The following is a 16,858-nucleotide window of genomic DNA, read 5'->3' on the forward strand; positions in this document are numbered from 1 at the left end:
GAAGGTGATAGGTCAAGGAGGAGAGGGTGGAGTGGATAGGTGGAAAAGAAGATAGGCAGGTCAGACAAGTCAAGGAGACAGTAACTGAGCTGGAAGTTTGAAACTAGGATGAGGTGGGGGAAGGGGAAATGAGGAAGCTGTTGAAGTCCACATTGATGCCCTGGGTTTGAAGTGTTCCGAGGCGGAAGATGAGGCGTTCTTCCTCCAGGCGTCTGGTGGTGAGGGAGCGGCGGTGAAGGAGGCCCAGGACCTCCATATCCTCGGTAGAGTGGGAGGGGGAGTTGAAATGTTGGGCCACGGGGCGGTTTGGTTGATTGGTGCGGGTGTCTCGGAGATGTTCCCTAAAGCGCTCTGCTAGGAGGCGCCCAGTCTCCCCAATGTAGAGGAGACCACATTGGGAGTAACGGATACAATAAATGGTATTGGTGGATGTGCAGGTGAAACTTTGATGGATGTGGAAGGCTCCTTTAGGGCCTTGGATAGAGGTGAGGGAGGAGGTGTGGGTGCAGGTTTTTCTGCAGTCATTGTTTTTACTTACTCAGGTGTCAGCTCTGCAGGAGTGGTCCCTGTCTTCTGTTGCCAGGGCTATATCCTTTCCTCAGATGGGGTGACCACACAGATATGCAGCAGCTCACCAATTGGCCTAAGGGACTGTTATGTGATGCCTTCTTCTGTAATGTCATAAATAAGTAAGACGCAAGTGGGTGGCATGGGTGTTAGGATTGGTGCATGTGGGGGAAGGGTGTTGAGATGTTCCAAGAGAGTGAGGAGGCAGTATGGGGTTAGTGATAAGAGTCTGGAAAAATAATGAGGGTGAATGAGGGAAGGTGTTGCCTGGAACAGAATGGGTGTCAGAGCACAAGCTATAGTGGGTGGTGGCTGGGTTGGCACAGCTAAGTGTGAGGTAGGAGAGTGCTGTGTATTGCACATAATGTGGAAGTGGGAAGAAGGTCATTAACCTTATTCCTCCACTGCTGTCCCATTTCCTCACTCCTTCCGCAGCTAGGCAGCACAATATCCAGATGGCAACACTTGGAACGATGTACATTGGATTTTGGAAAATGGCACGGTTGCAAGGAATGCCAGTCTGAGGGAGGAGCTCTGCTAAGTGGTGTGTTGCTTCGGGGACTGTGCATGGTAAAAAGGAGCGGAAATTGAAAGTGATTCTAACTGTGAGGGTTGAAATGTCAATTAATGCAGCGAGCATGGTAAGATGTGCTGAGGAAACTCATCCAGCCTTGCAGTGAGAATCACTTGCCTGAACATGACGTGACATACAGAACCACAAAATTCAACCTGATATTTTGTAAATCAGCTTGGGGAAACGTGCTGTTGATAAGAATACTGAAGGTTTTCTTCACAATATGTCTAAGTGCTTCAAAGGTAGCTGCCTTAAAATCTGCTTAAACCTTTATTTGATGTATGTTCGGGTATTTTTTTAGATTAGATTAGATTAGATTACTTAGTGTGGAAACAGGCCCTTTGGCCCAACAAGTCCACACCGACCCTCTGAAGAGCAACCCCCCCAGACCCATTCCCCTACATTTACTCCTTCACCTAACACTACTGGAAATTTAGCATGGCCAATTCACCTAACCTGCACATTTTTGCGCTGTGGGAGGAAACCAGAGCACCCGGAGGAAACCCGCACAGACACAGGGAGAATGTACAAACTCCACACAGACAGTTGCCTGAGGAGGGAATTGAACCGGGTCTCTAGCGCTGTGAGGCAGCAGTGCTAACCACTGTGCCACCATGCCACCCCTGTTTGTTTTGGTCAGATAGATTCCATTAGATCTGAAGGGTTAACATTTGCCTTCCTTTAGTTTTGTCCTGAGAAAACAAACATCTGAAATGCTACTTTCACTGTTACAGTTTATAGAGTAAAAATTACCACAAAGCATTGCTCCATGAAGGTGTGAATACAGCAGAGCGAGAGCCGAAGTGATTTACAAGAAAGGTTCTAGGAATGAGGAATGTCAGTGATGAGGACAGATTGAAGAAGTTGGGATTGTTCTCCTTGGAGAGAAAAAGGCTGAGAGGAGTTTTAATGATGGAGGTTTTCAAAGTCACGAGCAAGGCGGTTAGAGTAGATAGGGAGAAGCTGTTATAAAAGCAAAAAGAACCAGAGGACATAGATTTAAAGTGATGAGCAAATGAAGCAAGGTATGTGTGAGAACAAAGCTTTTTCACGCAGTGAGCAGTTCATGTATGAAATACACTTCCTGAAAATGTAATGGAGGTAGTTTCAATGGAGGCATTATCGATGGCATTGAATGATTATTGGATAGAATTGGCATGCAGGGAAATGGGAAAAAAGACAGGAAATTGGCACTAGGGGATAGAATCAGTGCAAGCACAAAAGGTCTCCTTGTGCGAGATAACAGTCCTGTGATTCTGGGTGCAAAGTAAGGCACGAAGCTCGACCACATTAGCCTCACAGACAGCCTCACTACTTCTGCTCCAAGTTTCACGAATCAGTTTCCAAACAAAAGTGATGAATAAGTACACATATGTAAAAAAAAATTTGCTATAGATGATATATTTTAACCTGAGATACTGTTTTGAGGTTGAAGTGGCTCATCACTAAGAAATTGCAGAAAACTCGCATTGAGGTTTCTACTGCAAATGCTTCATCACTTCTTAATCAAGTTTAGTGGGAAGTGTACTGCGTCCATCTGATCCAGTGCTTCGAATTTTTAAGGAGGTATGGTCTAATAGAGTTTGAAATAAAAAAATGCAGACTGTCTTAATTAGCCTTTGATCCAATCATTAACTGACCTTATTTGCTTCCAACCAATTGTTTTATCCTCTGTCCACAGTGTACCGTTGTGGATTATGATGCCACTAAACACCTTAAAGGGTTCAGGTCTGAGCAGTCTCTGCAGGGGAGACAATGCAGTAACTAATCACTAATCTGATTCATTGCATTTCAACTTTGGAGACCTGTACTTCCAGCATGTTCCTCGGAGAGAAGATAAAGTTAAGGGTCTCTGCTCCACGATTGATTATTGTAGGGAGTTATGCGTTAATTGAATGAAGGAATCTCTGTGGACTCAATCAAGGGCTCAAATTTAATAATTTTCCAAAGCAGCGAATATTTCCTAGTGTTTATACCTGCCACTTGTAAATTTTAATTTTGACTCAGAAAGCATATTTGAATCAAAGTGAAAATTAAAATTGAGCCTGACACAACGATGACATTGTTCTTTGTAAACTGGGGCAGCACTGAAATCAGTTTAAAATTCAATTCTGGTTCCAGCCGTGGTTTATTCATAAACCTAGTACAGAGAGAGCTGACACATGAATTTCCATCCCATTTATCTAGAGTCCAATTGCAGTTTACATTCCAGTTTCAATTTACTTGAAAAAAAAACAATGATAGTGCAGTATTGTGTTGCTGAATGATACATCATGAGCGATGTATGAATGCACTGGATTTTTCTTTAAAGATAATTTCTAATCAATCCATCCACATATGTAGTCTCTGGAGCAGGTGGGACTTGAATCCCTGCCTCCTGGCTAAGAGATAGGGACATTTCCACTGCATCACAAGAGCCCAGTGTTAATAACAATGAGAAATGCAGTCAGCAGGATTTGAACGTGTACATGATCACCCCAAATGATTCTAAGTCCATGAACTTAATCACTTGGCCCTGACTACTGACCATAGAAGCAATCCAATCTATGGGTCCAGATAGTGAGCCAGGCTGCTGGAGGTTTGCTGTCATGGTATGCAATATCATATGAACTTCCCAAATGAAATTGCAAAGGGTTCTGTCGATATTTTCAAATCAACCTGTTGAGAGATGTTTTCCACACAACTTTGGAGTACCTGGGATTTGAACCCGGATGTTTTGGTTCAGAGACAGGGACATTACAAGAGCTCTACTGGAATTTGCTTTACGTTTATCACAAAGCCAGTGCACCTGGTCTCAGCTGGGCAAATGTGCTCCTGATCAAACAGACTGAAATTTAATTGAGTTGAATTCTGATGCCAGTTAGTTTCTCAACGGATAAGCCACCAATACTATGTGTGAGTCACGCTGACAGCTCATCCTTGGCAACAAAATGTGCTCCAACTACAGAAGTGGTTCATACGTAATGGCAAAGGAATCAGCCATCGCCAACACTTAACCCACCCATTCCATGACCAATATGGCAATTCAAAGTCAACCCCATGAAGTTAAATGGTCATGGAGTCCAGTAAAAGTCGAGATGACTATTTCTTCCAACAGCTGAATCATCAAAAATCATGATTGCCTATCCTGAGAAACTGCTCTCTGACTAAGTTTCAGTTAAGATCGGATTAAGATTAACACCAGTGTGTTGAATTTGGGCACAGCTTGGAGCAAAGGATCTGAGAATTAGGGTGGGATGGTGGCTCAGTAGTTAGCAGTGCTGCCCCACAGCGCCAGGGACCCGATGATTATCTGTGTGGAGTTTGCACATTCTCCCCCAGTGTCTGCGTGGGTTTCCTCTGGGTGCTCGGTTTCCTCCCACAGTCTAAGGTTGTGCAGGTTAGGTAGATTGCCCAAAGTGTCCAAGGATGTGTAGGTTAAGTGGATTAGCCATAGGGAGTGCAGAGTTATATGGTAGGGGTGGGTCTGGGTCTGGGTGGGATGCTGTTCAGAGAGTCAGTGTGGAATGGATGGACTAAATGGCCTGCTTCCACATTGGCAGTGAGAAATCTAATCATTATGTGAGGTGAAACAGATTTTTGTAATAGCTTGTCAGAGTAGATAAGCTATTTGAGATTCCAGAGGAAGAGAGCAGAGTCTAACAATTAGGGCCAGACCTCTCAAAAGTTCTAAGGAAGGTTCTCTTGACCTGAAACGTCAACTTTGATTTCTCTCCACAGGTGCAGTCAGATCTGTTTTAGTTTTCTCTCAAGAGAGATGTTCGGAAGCACTTCTGCACACAAAGGGTGATAGAGATTTGGAATAAAAACAGAAATTGATGGCAAAACTCAGCAGATCTGGCAGCATTTGTGAGGACAAAGCAGAGTTAACCTTTCAATTCTAGTGACTCTTCATTGGAACAGATAGGAAAATATCATAATGTTGAATATGATTTTGGGGGAGGTGGTGGTGTTGGACAGATGAGCAGATAAGTAGAGACAGAGCCCATAAAGAGAGCAAGATATGAAAGGAATAGGCAGACAAAGGGATTGCTGATAGTCAGCCGGGACAGAAGAGAAGATGAATAAATGATAATGAGTTAAAAATCACACAACACCAGAATATAGTCTAAAAGGTCAATGAGAGCTAAGAGTAGGAGAGAAGGTGTAGGCCGTGCTGAAATCAACCCATATAATGTGATAATGGACCTAGGAGTATGTGAGAATGGGTGACTGTGCTAACTGCAACCCATATCATAACAGGACTGGGTGTGGGCTGAGTAAATACATGGAAGAACAGAATCAGGCTGTAAAGTTATTGAACTCAATGTTGAGTCCTAGAGGCAGTGAAGTCCTAAGCAGGAAATGCAATGATGTTCTTTGAGCTTGTGTGGAGGCTCACTAGAACACTGCAGCAGGTCTATGTTGGCCAGGAAATCATGCGTGACTAATCTTCTGGAATTTTTTGAGGATGTACCTCCTGAAGATGGACGAGGGAGATCCAGTAGATGGAGTGTACCTGGACTTTGAGAAAGCCTTTGATAAAGTCCCACATAGGAGGTTAGTGAGCAAAATTAGGGCGCATAGCATTGGGGGCAAATTGCTAACTTGGATTGAAAGTTGGTTGGCTGACAGGAACCAAAGAATAGTAATAAACGGCTCCCTTTCGGAATGGCAGGCAGTGACCAGTGGGGTACCGCAGGGATCAGTGCTGGGACCGCAGCTTTTTACAATATATATTAATGATATAGAAAATGGTATTAGTAATAATATTAGCAAATTTGCTGATGATACTAAGCTGGGTGGCAGGGTGAAATGTGAGGAGGATGTTAGGAGATTACAGGGTGACCTGGACAGGTTAGGTGAGTGGTCAGATGCATGGCAGTTGCAGTTTAATGTGGATAAATATCCACTTTGGTGGCAAGAACAGGAAGGCAGATTACTACCTAAATGGAATCAATTTAGGTAAAGGGGCAGTACAAAGAGATCTGGGTGTTCTTGTACACCAGTCAATGAAGGTAAGCATGCAGGTACAGCAGGTAGTGAAGAAGGCTAATAGCATGCTGGCCTTCATAACAAGAGGGATTGAGTATAGAAGCAAAGAGGTTCTTCTGCAGCTGTACAGGACCCTGGTGAGCCCACACCTGGAGTACTGTGTGCAGTTCTGGTCTCCAGATTTGAGGAAAGACATTCTGGCTATTGAGGGAGTGCAGCGTAAATTCATGAGGTCAATTCCTGGAATGGCAGGACTACCTTACGATGAAAGACTGGAGCAATTGGGCTTGTATACTCTTGAGTTTAGAAGACTGAGAGGGGTTCTGATTGAGACATATAAGATTATTAAAGGATTGGACACTCTGGCAGCAGGAAACATGTTTCCGCTGATGGGTGAGTGCCGAACCACAGGATACAGCTTAAAAATACAGGATAGACCATTTAGGACAGAGATGAGGAGAAACTTCTTCACCCAGAGAGTGGTGGGTGTGTGGAATGCTCTGCCCCAGAGGGCAGTGGAGGCCCAGTCTCTGGATTCATTTAAGAAAGAATTGGATAGAGCTCTCAAGGATAGTGGAATCAAGGTTTATGGAGATAAGGCAGGAACAGGATACTGATTAAGGATGATCAGCATGATCATATTGAAGGGTGGTGCAGGCTCGAAGGGCAGAATGGCCTACTCCTGCACCTATTGTCTATTGTCTATTGAAACACGGTGGTGTGTTGAAATAGTAGGTATCTGGAAGCCTGGGGTCATTTTTATGGACAGAAAGTAAGCATTTTGCCAAGTGATCACTCAATCTGTGTTTCCTTTCATCCAATGTAGAGGAAACCACACTGTGAGCAGCAAACATACAGGCTAGATTGAATAAGTCAAAGTCAGAGTGGTGCTGGAAAAGCACAGCGGGTCAGGCAGCATTTCAGGAGCAGGAAAAGTGACATTTCGGGCAGGAGCTCTTCATCAGGAATGACGTGCAAGTAAATTGCTGCATCATCTGCAAGATATGGGGCACTGAATACTGAGGAGGGAGAGGAAGTAATGGGCAGGTGTTACCCGATCTGTGATTGCATGAGAAGGTGTCATGGAGGCGTAGGGGAGGTGTTCAGAATGGAGAAGAATGGGGGGATAATTTGTGTCTGGTCATGACTTCCTGCTGCAGTTGACAGAAATAGAGATAATTTCTGTGGTAGCTGGTGGGGTGGTTTGAGGACCAGAGGGACCCTATCGCTGTTGTTGGAAGGAAGAGAAAGAGGGAGGGCAGAATTGAGGGCCCTGTTGACCACAGTAACTGAGTTCTTGGTTGAAGACAAAGGTGGACATTTCTGAGGTCCCCTGTGAAATCATCAGACCAGATGCAAAGGAGACAGAGAAACTGGAAGAATAGGATAGAGTCTTTATAGGAGACAGGCTGTGAGAATGTATAGTCCAGATAACTGTGGGAGTCGGTGGGTTTGTAACGGAAATTGGGGGCCAGCCTATCCCCAGAAATGGAAACAGAGATATCGAGGAAGGGAAGGGAAGAGATAAAGATGGTCTAGTTGAAGGTGAGGGCAGGTTGGAATTTGGAAGCAAAATTGATAATTCCAAAAAAGAGAGGGAAGCAACACCAATGCTGTAATCAATGTAATAAAGAAAGAGTTATGGGTGGGGGCTGGAGTAGGACAGGAACAAGGAATATTCCACATATCCCACAAAGAGATAGGCAAAACTGGGGCTCATATGGTTAACTAGGAGAAAGTGAGGACTGCAAATGCTGGAGATCAGCACTGAAAAATTTGTTGCTGGAAAAGCGCAGCAGGTCAGGCAGCATCAAAGGAGCAGGACAATCGACATTTCGGGCATAAGCCCTTCTTCAGGAATGAGGAGGGTGTGCCAAGCAGGCTAACATAAAAGGTAAGGAGGAGGGACTTGGGGGAGGGGCGTTGGGAATGCGATAGGTGGAAGGAGGTTAAGGTGAGGGTGATAGGCCGGAGTGGGGGTGGGCGGCGGAGAGATCAGGAAGAAGATTGCAAGTTAGGAAGATGGTGCTGAGTTCGAGGGTTGGGACTGAGACAAGGTGGGGGAAGGGGAAATGAGGAAGCTGGAGAAATCTGCATTCATCCCTTGTGGTTGGAGGGTTCCCCCATTCCCACACCCTGGTCCTATTATGACATGGGTTGCTTTTAGCAAAGCCGACTCATTCTCACCCACTCTTAGTCTTATTATCACAAGACATGGGTTGATTTCAGCACAGCCTACCCATTCTCTCCTACTCTTCAATCTCATTATTCATCTTGGTCTTCTGTCATGGCTTACTACCAATTATCCTCTAGTCTGCCTACCCCTTTCATATCTCTCTCTGGACTCCATCTCCACTTATCAGTTTATTTGCTCCCAACGCCCCCCCCCACCCAACTTCATCTTCAGCATAAATACCAGTTTTTCCTTTATTGTTACAAGTTCTAATGAAGTGTCACTGAATTCAAAACTATCTGCTTCCTGTCCACAGCTACTGCCAAACCTGCTGAGTTTCATCAGCAGTGTCTGAATTTGTTTCAGATCTCCACCATCTGCCGTTCTTTGTTTCATTAGGGTGGAGGTTTGGAACTCTTCCACAAGCAGTAGCCATTCTAGATGTTCATTTTAATCTTGAGCTGGATACGTTTTTCACTACACAAGTATATTAAGAGACAGGGGCCAAAGGCGGGCATGTGGGGTTAGGCCACAAGTCAGCCAAGGCTAAAATTGACAGGTTTTAATCAGTAAAGGAACGAGTGGTATTGGGAAAAGGCAGCAAAGTGGAGTTGAAGATAATCAGATCAGCCATGATCTGATTGAATGGTGAAACAGCTCAAGGGCCTACTCCTGATCTTACATTCCTATGTAGACAAGATGGTGAAACAAAAATGCTTTGGTTTTTTTGCCTCAGGAAGGATATGCTCAACATAGAAGGAGTGCACTGCAAGTTCACCAGTTCGATCCCTAGGATGGTAGAATTGTCTACTGAGGAAAGATTGAGGACACAACCTGTAGTGTCTAGATTTTGAAGAATGAGAGGTGATCTCATTGAAACATATACTGGATTAGTGGTGCTGGAAGAGCACAGCAGTTCAGGCAGCATCCAAGTAGCTTCGAAATCGACGTTTCGGGCAAAAGCCATGAAGGGCTTTTGCCCGAAACGTCGATTTCGAAGCTACTTGGGTGCTGCCTGAACTGCTGTGCTCTTCCAGCACCACTAATCCAGAATCTGGTTTCCAGCATCTGCAGTCATTGTTTTTACCTTATTGAAACATATACCCTGTTTTGGCCTGTAAGAAGTTAGTATGTGGGTCATGTAACAAGAACCAGGGGACCCATTTCAGAATAAGGGACAAGCCATTTCAGACAGTGATGAGGAGAATATTCTTCACTCAGGCATGGTGAATTGTTGACATCCTCTACTCCAGAGGGTTGTGAAAGCTCAGTTATTGAACAGGCTCAAGGTGGAAATTAATAGATTCCTGGAACAACAATAGAAATAGCTGAAGAAATTCAGCAGGTCTGGCAGCATCTGTGGGGAGACAGAGTTAATGTTTTGTGTTTGACTCTTCTTCAGAGCAAATAGGTTTCTGGCTACATCAAGGGAAGAAGTAGATGATAAACTAAGGTCTACTTGAACGGTGGAGCAGTTTGAACAGGCCGAAAGGCCTGCTCCTGCTCCTAGTTCTTCTGTTCTTATGAAAGTGCATTTCCCTGGCATTCTTTATGTGTGATCTGGCTTTTGACACAAAATACAACATTAAAATATCATGTTCTTCAGAACCCCTATTGTGCTTCTTAATTGTAACAAAAGCATTCCCAAACATTGGTTCACACTGAACTTCTTCACCCTGAAAAAAATTCCATACAGAAAGCAATTATAAATAACATGAAATAAAAATGGAAGTGAAGGTAATAATAATGATTATGGTTACTGACAGCACAGCTGTCTCTACATCTTTACAGCTGGCATCTATTTTCATTCCTATCCACACCAGAATGTTAAGCACTATTTCTTGCAGATTAAATAAGCAAAATTATGAGGTTTTTTTTTCAAACTTGGCTTGTGATGGATTAGGGAATTAAACCACTGTTTTATCTCCTAATTTCAAAACCACGAGTTTAGTTATGCTCAAGTATCTGATTGCCTTATTATTTTAATCTTAATTACCTTAAGTATCTTCATTAAGACGTAAAGGAACACTTCTGTTTATGTAATGCCCTTCACAGTAAATGAAGTATTTGAGAAGTGTAGATACTGTCAAATGTAAGAAATCAATGTAGAAAACATGGAAACCAGTTTACACATAGCAAGATCCCATGACACACAAGAATGACCAGACCATAGTTTCTGGGTGGTCATTGAGGGATAAGTATTGGTCAAGCCACAATAGAGGAATCTCCTTTGAATATTGGCATAGGATTCCCTGGAAAGGACGGGCTATTCTTGGTTGAAAGGCTTATTCAAAATTTGGGAGAAGATTTGTAGCTCGGGTGCTCGTTGTTGTGGTTCTGTTCGCCGAGCTGGGAATTTGTCTTGCAAACGTTTCGTCCCCTGTTTAGGTGACATCCTCAGTGCTTGGGAGCCTCCTGTGAAGCGCTTCTGTGCTGTTTTCTCCGGCATTTATAGTGGCCTGTCTCTGCCGCTTCCGGTTGTCAGTTCGAGCTGTCCGCTGTAGTGGCCACGACAGCGGACAGCTTGAACTGACAACCGGAAGCGGCAGAGACAAACCTCTATAAATGCCGGAAGAAACATCACAGAAGCGCTTCACAGGAGGCTCCCAAGCACTGAGGATGTCACCTAGACAGGGGATGAAACGTTTGCAAGACAAATTCCCAGCTCGGTGAAAGTCTTATTTGCACCTCTGACAGTGCAGCAAACCCTCGGTAATTGCATTGATGTATCAGCCTAGAATCTCTGGAGTATGTGTTGAACCAACAGCTTTCTGAGCAGAGGTCAAATTTCTGCCAATGCTAACATATGCAAGAGTCTCTCCATTGGTTCAGGGTGGAAGTGTGAAGTGAAAGTGCTTCTGTAATAATATTCTGCCTGAGAGCCTTTAGAATGGTTTATCAATTTGATAGTATTATTTACATAATGATAGAACATCAGTACTGTAAGAATATTAGAGGTAAAAGAAAAACTACATTTGAAATCTAAAATAAAACCATGTGAACATCTGAGAAAGAATGCAGCTTAACATTTTGTTTAGGAATTACTTGTCAGAACAAGGCCTAAATTCTGAAAAATAACCAAAATTCTTTTTTGTCATGGTTGGTAGATATGCAATTTATGTTATTTTCTGTTTCTAATGCTTTATCAACATGTTTTCCCATTAAGTTTATCAGGCATCCAATTTACAGATGCCCAGTCTTTAATCTGACCAGTTACAATTTCAACTATCTATTAAACACATGGCTGAAACACATATAAAGTTGTCAATTCCATTGTGAAACTTTCAAATTACATTAGTATTGAATATTTGTGAATATGAGCCATATTGCCAGTCAGGGTATTTATCGAACTTTGCTAAATACTTTGGTGAATAATTTCCTGCTTCCTCTAGTCAGCTAAAATATTTTGGGATAGATCAATGATACAGATGCACCGTGAATGTTTGGATAGCAATAGATGAAACTGAAAGAGACTTTGTAGTTTTAATAGTCAGTGTTCATAACGCCCAGTTAATGCAGAGCAGCAGCCAACAAAACTAGTAGAATATTGAATCAAATAGCCAAAAGCATAGAATATATTCAAATGAAATAATGGTCAAACAATAATGTGCTGTGCTGTGAAAATATATTGAATACTGTGTTCAGTCCTTGCCTTCAAGAAACAAGAGGGACATTCAAGAGCCAAAGGCAGTGTTCAGAAGAGACTTGATGCTGATCTTCAGTGTCAGGGGTCTGAATTACATGGAAAGACTGTAGGGATTTAGGATTTTCAGCCTGGAAATTAAACATTTGAGCAGTGATATTACAGAGGTTTGTACAATTGTTATTGATATACAAAATGCTTAACCAGCAAGATCATTTTAAATCCACCTGTAGGGCTAGCACAGATATCCAACTACCAAAAGGTACATTTAGAATTACAAATTGCAGGAAATGTTACTTTACAGAGTGATCATTGTGAAGAACACACTTCCAGTTAGAATAAAATTAAACAAGTGTTGGAACAGCTTAAACAGTTAGATGCTGCAAATTTAGGGTATTGGAGCTCAATAGACAGAGAACTAAGATGAACAGAAGAACCTTCTTCATCTACATTTACATTGTGTTTTGCATTATAGGCCCTAATAAGGCTGGAACATTATGTGCTTGAGCTAGTAGGAGCATGTCTCATAGTATGTACTGTTTCAATGTTAATGGTGCTAGGTACTATCCTGATTAGAAATAAGTGAACTAAACAAGCAAGCGGTGCCTCTGTGATGGAAAAATTATTTTTAAAGGAATTTACTAAAATATGTTTTTAAAATTCTAATACTTAAAAACAATGGGTTTTTTTCTGTGCAAACCCACTTGCCCATTGCAATCACATCCTGTTTATAAAAGCGAGAATGATAATATTACTGGAGCTTACCCATGGCAAGAGACATTCGCTCAAACCAACTCTTGCTCACATTGAGAAATAATCAAAGGGACTCCAGCCTCCCAGCTCCACAACTGGCATTAATTAAATCAATGTGGAATATTTTCATTCTAGTACCCAGGACATTGCATCCTGAGCTTCACTTCCAACTGTGCTTTGTGTAGTTCCTATTTGGGTTGTGCATAGACCTGCAGGACTAACAGGTCACAAATAGGAAGACGGTCAGTAACATCACACTGTTTCAAACACTGAACCACCGTAATAATAAAAGCTTATGAAATGTTATTATTCCTTCAATGCCATCTGTGGCCAGCCTGCCTTTTTGAAAATTAAATTTGGAAAGCACATCAGTGACACTGGCGATTCAGTGCCATCACCTGAATTGCACCTGCCTACCAAGAAATAATATACTGTATTATAGAGTGATTGTTTAACTGTTTCTATGGGTCACATATTCAATGTTGTTTTTAACTTTGGCTTTAACTTATTTTTTGTTTTTCTGGCTTCTTCAGTCACTAGGATCCAGGGTGAAACTCAATGGGTTGCTACACTGAACTCAGCTGCCTGCTGTTCTGGCTATTAGTTTGCTTATTGCCTTTCAAACATCTACCTACTGAGATTTGAATGTACATACAGAGCTTAAAGAAAGTAGAGGTACCACTGAGCTGCTAGTGTTTCATGGTGCTAAAAGAGATGCATTTCCTAAATGAAGGAGAGAAAGAAAATCTCACAGGAATGTAAAAATAAAATGTTTTGAGATGTATCAAATACAATACTAAAACAAATTAGTATTGTTCGCCTTTCTTTAGAACGAGCTTTATAAATATTGATCTGTAGAGTTTAAAAAAATTCTAAATGAACTTTGATGTCTATAAATTCTTGTATATTTTTCAGTGTGCCAATTTGTAATATATTTTGTAAGTGTATATTTTTCTTAGAAGTGATGTGATGTGTTTGGATGTGTGCGTAACCCTTTTATTCCTCAGGGTGTTAATAAAAGGACGTAGCGTTACATTAACTGCTCTGGAAAACCAAAATACCGAAGAGAGAGAAAAAAAGGCAAGCATTTTGTTGGAGGTTTTGTAATAAGCTAAATTATGTTGTGAAAGAGTGTAGTGAAACAGTGAAAAAAAGAAAAAAAAAGACAAAAAATGTTTGCAAAAAATTTGTGGGCTCTACTATTTTATAGAACCTTTCTTTCTCTTGTAAATTATTCTGACATTGAGTTTTTGTTGTAATTGTTGCAAAGGTTTTAAATATTTGTGCTTTCAAATGCTGTACGGTACATGTAAATGTCATTCTTGTTAACTTGACGAGTTTTTGTAATACTGTCATTTATCGAATAAATGTAAAACATAAGAATTAACATTTTGAAAGAATGACTGTACGAAGACTGCTTAAGCTACTGTTCAGAAATAGACCTGCATCAAAAATTTAGCTAATTGACTTTTTTGGTGTACATTACTTTTTTAAATAAAAGTTGTTCAAAGTCAAACATATGACATTTTTACAGTACATGGAAGTACATTTTGTTTTTATGGTGTTGATGCTGATAGAATTCCAATTTTTTAAGCTCCTGTTTTTTGGTACTGAATGCCATTCCCTAAAAGGCAGCTTTAATCTCATTATTTAAAGCTGCAGTATGTTATATAATGTACAGAACACACATGCAAAACATATTTTAAAAGTGACAAGTGTTGCAAATTCGTTATCAAGCCAGTGCAAGTTGTTTCACTCATATAATATATAGTGATAGTAAGTTTGCGATGGTAAAATGTTCCTATTTCACAAGCCCTTTCCCTTGCATTAGACCTAAGAACTTCCATCCCAGTTATTGTTTTGTGTACAGTTGCATGACCAAGTGATTTTTTTTCAAAATACTGTGTGGCTAATTACGAGGTCATTAGATTGAGTGGTGTATTTTAAAGCATGTTAATCTCCCTCAGCATTTTTTTAAAGAAACTCTATATTATATAAACTAACAATTGTGTTGGAGTGAGGTACAGATTGTAACACAGTCAGAAGATTTTTGCATCACCCACAAGCTACTTGATAACTGTTTTTGTGTAACTTAATGCAAATTCTTAATTTGTAGTACAGCTTTTTTAACATGTTCCAACTCTGAATATTTAACAATATTTTACAGTGTGTAAATATATAAAATAGTAAAATATGTCTATGTATATATATGTTCTAAAACTACAGTAAGAAAAGTCTGATTATATAGTTCAGGTTACAGAGTTTATCAAATTTAATGATTTTTGTTTCTTTTCTGCTGTCTTTTTAAATATTGCATTTATATCAAGTAATTTAGTTCTGAATTATATAATATATTGCAGTTTTAAATCTACTTTGAAGGGAAATTCAGAAGAACACAGGAAATGCTCTAAATAGCACCATCTCTGTAAGCTTTTTAATGAACCCATTGGGTTTAATTTTCACTAGTTGTTTATGAGTGTGTGTTTCAAGGAAAAGTTTTCTGCAAGTATTGTTAAATATTTATTTTGTATAAAGTTTGTGAAATGGTTGCACTCATTAGTGATTTATTTTATATTGTCTGCACCTTACCTATTGCCTGCAATCATAGTTTGATGGAATGACTGGAAATGTTATATGCAATTATTTTGTTAAATGGCATCAACAATTTTTCCCCTTAAGCTCACAAAGAGAAACCGTATCATTGTGCTGAAGTATGTCATGTTTCTTTAAAGGTATATCAAATAAAAAATAAAAATTACATGCATATATGCCTGAGGTATTTAGAAGTTCAGAGATATCCTTCAGTCCATTCAGTAATGTCATACTGTTTATTGGCAGTACTTTTTCTAATGCTGGGGCTGTGGAAGTTACCTTGTGACAACTTTAAAACTGGTTTAAAAAAAACAGTTCTATTATATTAGATTGTTCCAGAAATAACTTGGAAGGGCATTGCCTTACTAATGATCAAACATGGTGTAAAATTGTTCTGTTCCACAGCACTGGCTGGATACAGGACTGTATAGAACCACAGAGGTTTACAGCACAAGGAGGAGGCCATTCAATCCATCATGCCTGCAGTTGCTATGTGGTAGGTCTGTGGATCAGCTATTCATTCCAGATCTCAGCTGAGCAATGGATGGGGAATGCAACGAGTCACACAAAGTGCTTTTCTATATGAAGTCTGGTTAATTTGACTTCCTCCTTTGACTTCAATAGTAATCAATAGAGTAGATGAACAATTCATATGCAAGAAAGAATACTACAGATCTGAAAATGAAACAATCGATCATTTAAAATATGAATAATTTTTCCCATTCTCTCTTAAGTGAAAATGTTGAGCAATTTTCCATCAAGGTTAATCCAGAGTGAACCTGAAACTCTGCTTGGTGTACAAGTGTTACCTAGCAATGATTCTCCTATTGTTTTTCTTCTCTGTGACCTCCTGGCAGCACAGATGTGATTTTTGAACCTTGTGTATGTTAGAGATTAGAAGCAGAATTCCAAGAATTGCCACTCTCTCAAGCCATACACATGTTGTTTTAAATATCCGCAGATTAGGACCACAGTCCCAGAAATTGGAGGGCAAGTTGAGATCTTTCATTTATCCTGCATTAAAGTCACATATGTGTGTCACATAAAATTAGTTTAGAACTCACTTTATGCCTTGCACAGGTCATAGAAATAATGTGGAGGGTACTGAGTAAGAAACAGGATGGCCAAATAGGGAGAAATAAGAAGAATTTCTAATGAATCTAGATCAATGATGAAATTTCATTGTTGGAATTTGGTATTGAGTGAATGTGACAAATCAGGATACTATCTACTTTCACTTCCAAGCTGCTCTTCCTGTGCCATGATACCAATTTATAATAACTACAGATAGCAATTTTGCTATTATTGAATAAAGTCTACAGGATTGAAAGATGCAAATGAAGCATCCCTTAATAAGATGATTAAACCTGCTGAGAAAGTCCTCAATGTGCAAAGAACAACGTTGGTTGAAGAAAGTTAAATTATATTCATTTTAACAAATCTGATGTTTTCTCTCTTCTGTTTGAGGTATTTCTTTTATTTTAAAAGTATACTTTATTCATAAAAATATCTTTATATACATACATAGTCACTAAAGCAGTTTGGTTCTGTACTGTAGCATATGAAGAAACAGAGAAACATT

General features: G+C 40.4%; 1 protein-coding gene across 5 annotated transcripts in view; it reads left to right on the top strand.

Annotated features, from left to right (window-relative positions):
* Positions 1 to 15,448, top strand: part of nexmifb (neurite extension and migration factor b) — a 314,997-nt gene extending 299,549 nt beyond the window's left edge. For all 5 annotated transcript variants that reach the window (XM_072595429.1, XM_072595427.1, XM_072595426.1 and 2 more), the window contains one exon: positions 13,218 to 15,448. The gene's annotated coding sequence lies outside the window, so the exon portion shown is untranslated. The remainder of the gene's footprint in view (positions 1 to 13,217) is intronic.
* Positions 15,449 to 16,858: the final 1,410 nt, after the last annotated feature.

This window comes from Chiloscyllium punctatum, chromosome 25 (genome assembly GCF_047496795.1).
Source record: "Chiloscyllium punctatum isolate Juve2018m chromosome 25, sChiPun1.3, whole genome shotgun sequence".
NCBI classification, from domain to species: Eukaryota; Metazoa; Chordata; class Chondrichthyes; order Orectolobiformes; family Hemiscylliidae; genus Chiloscyllium; species Chiloscyllium punctatum.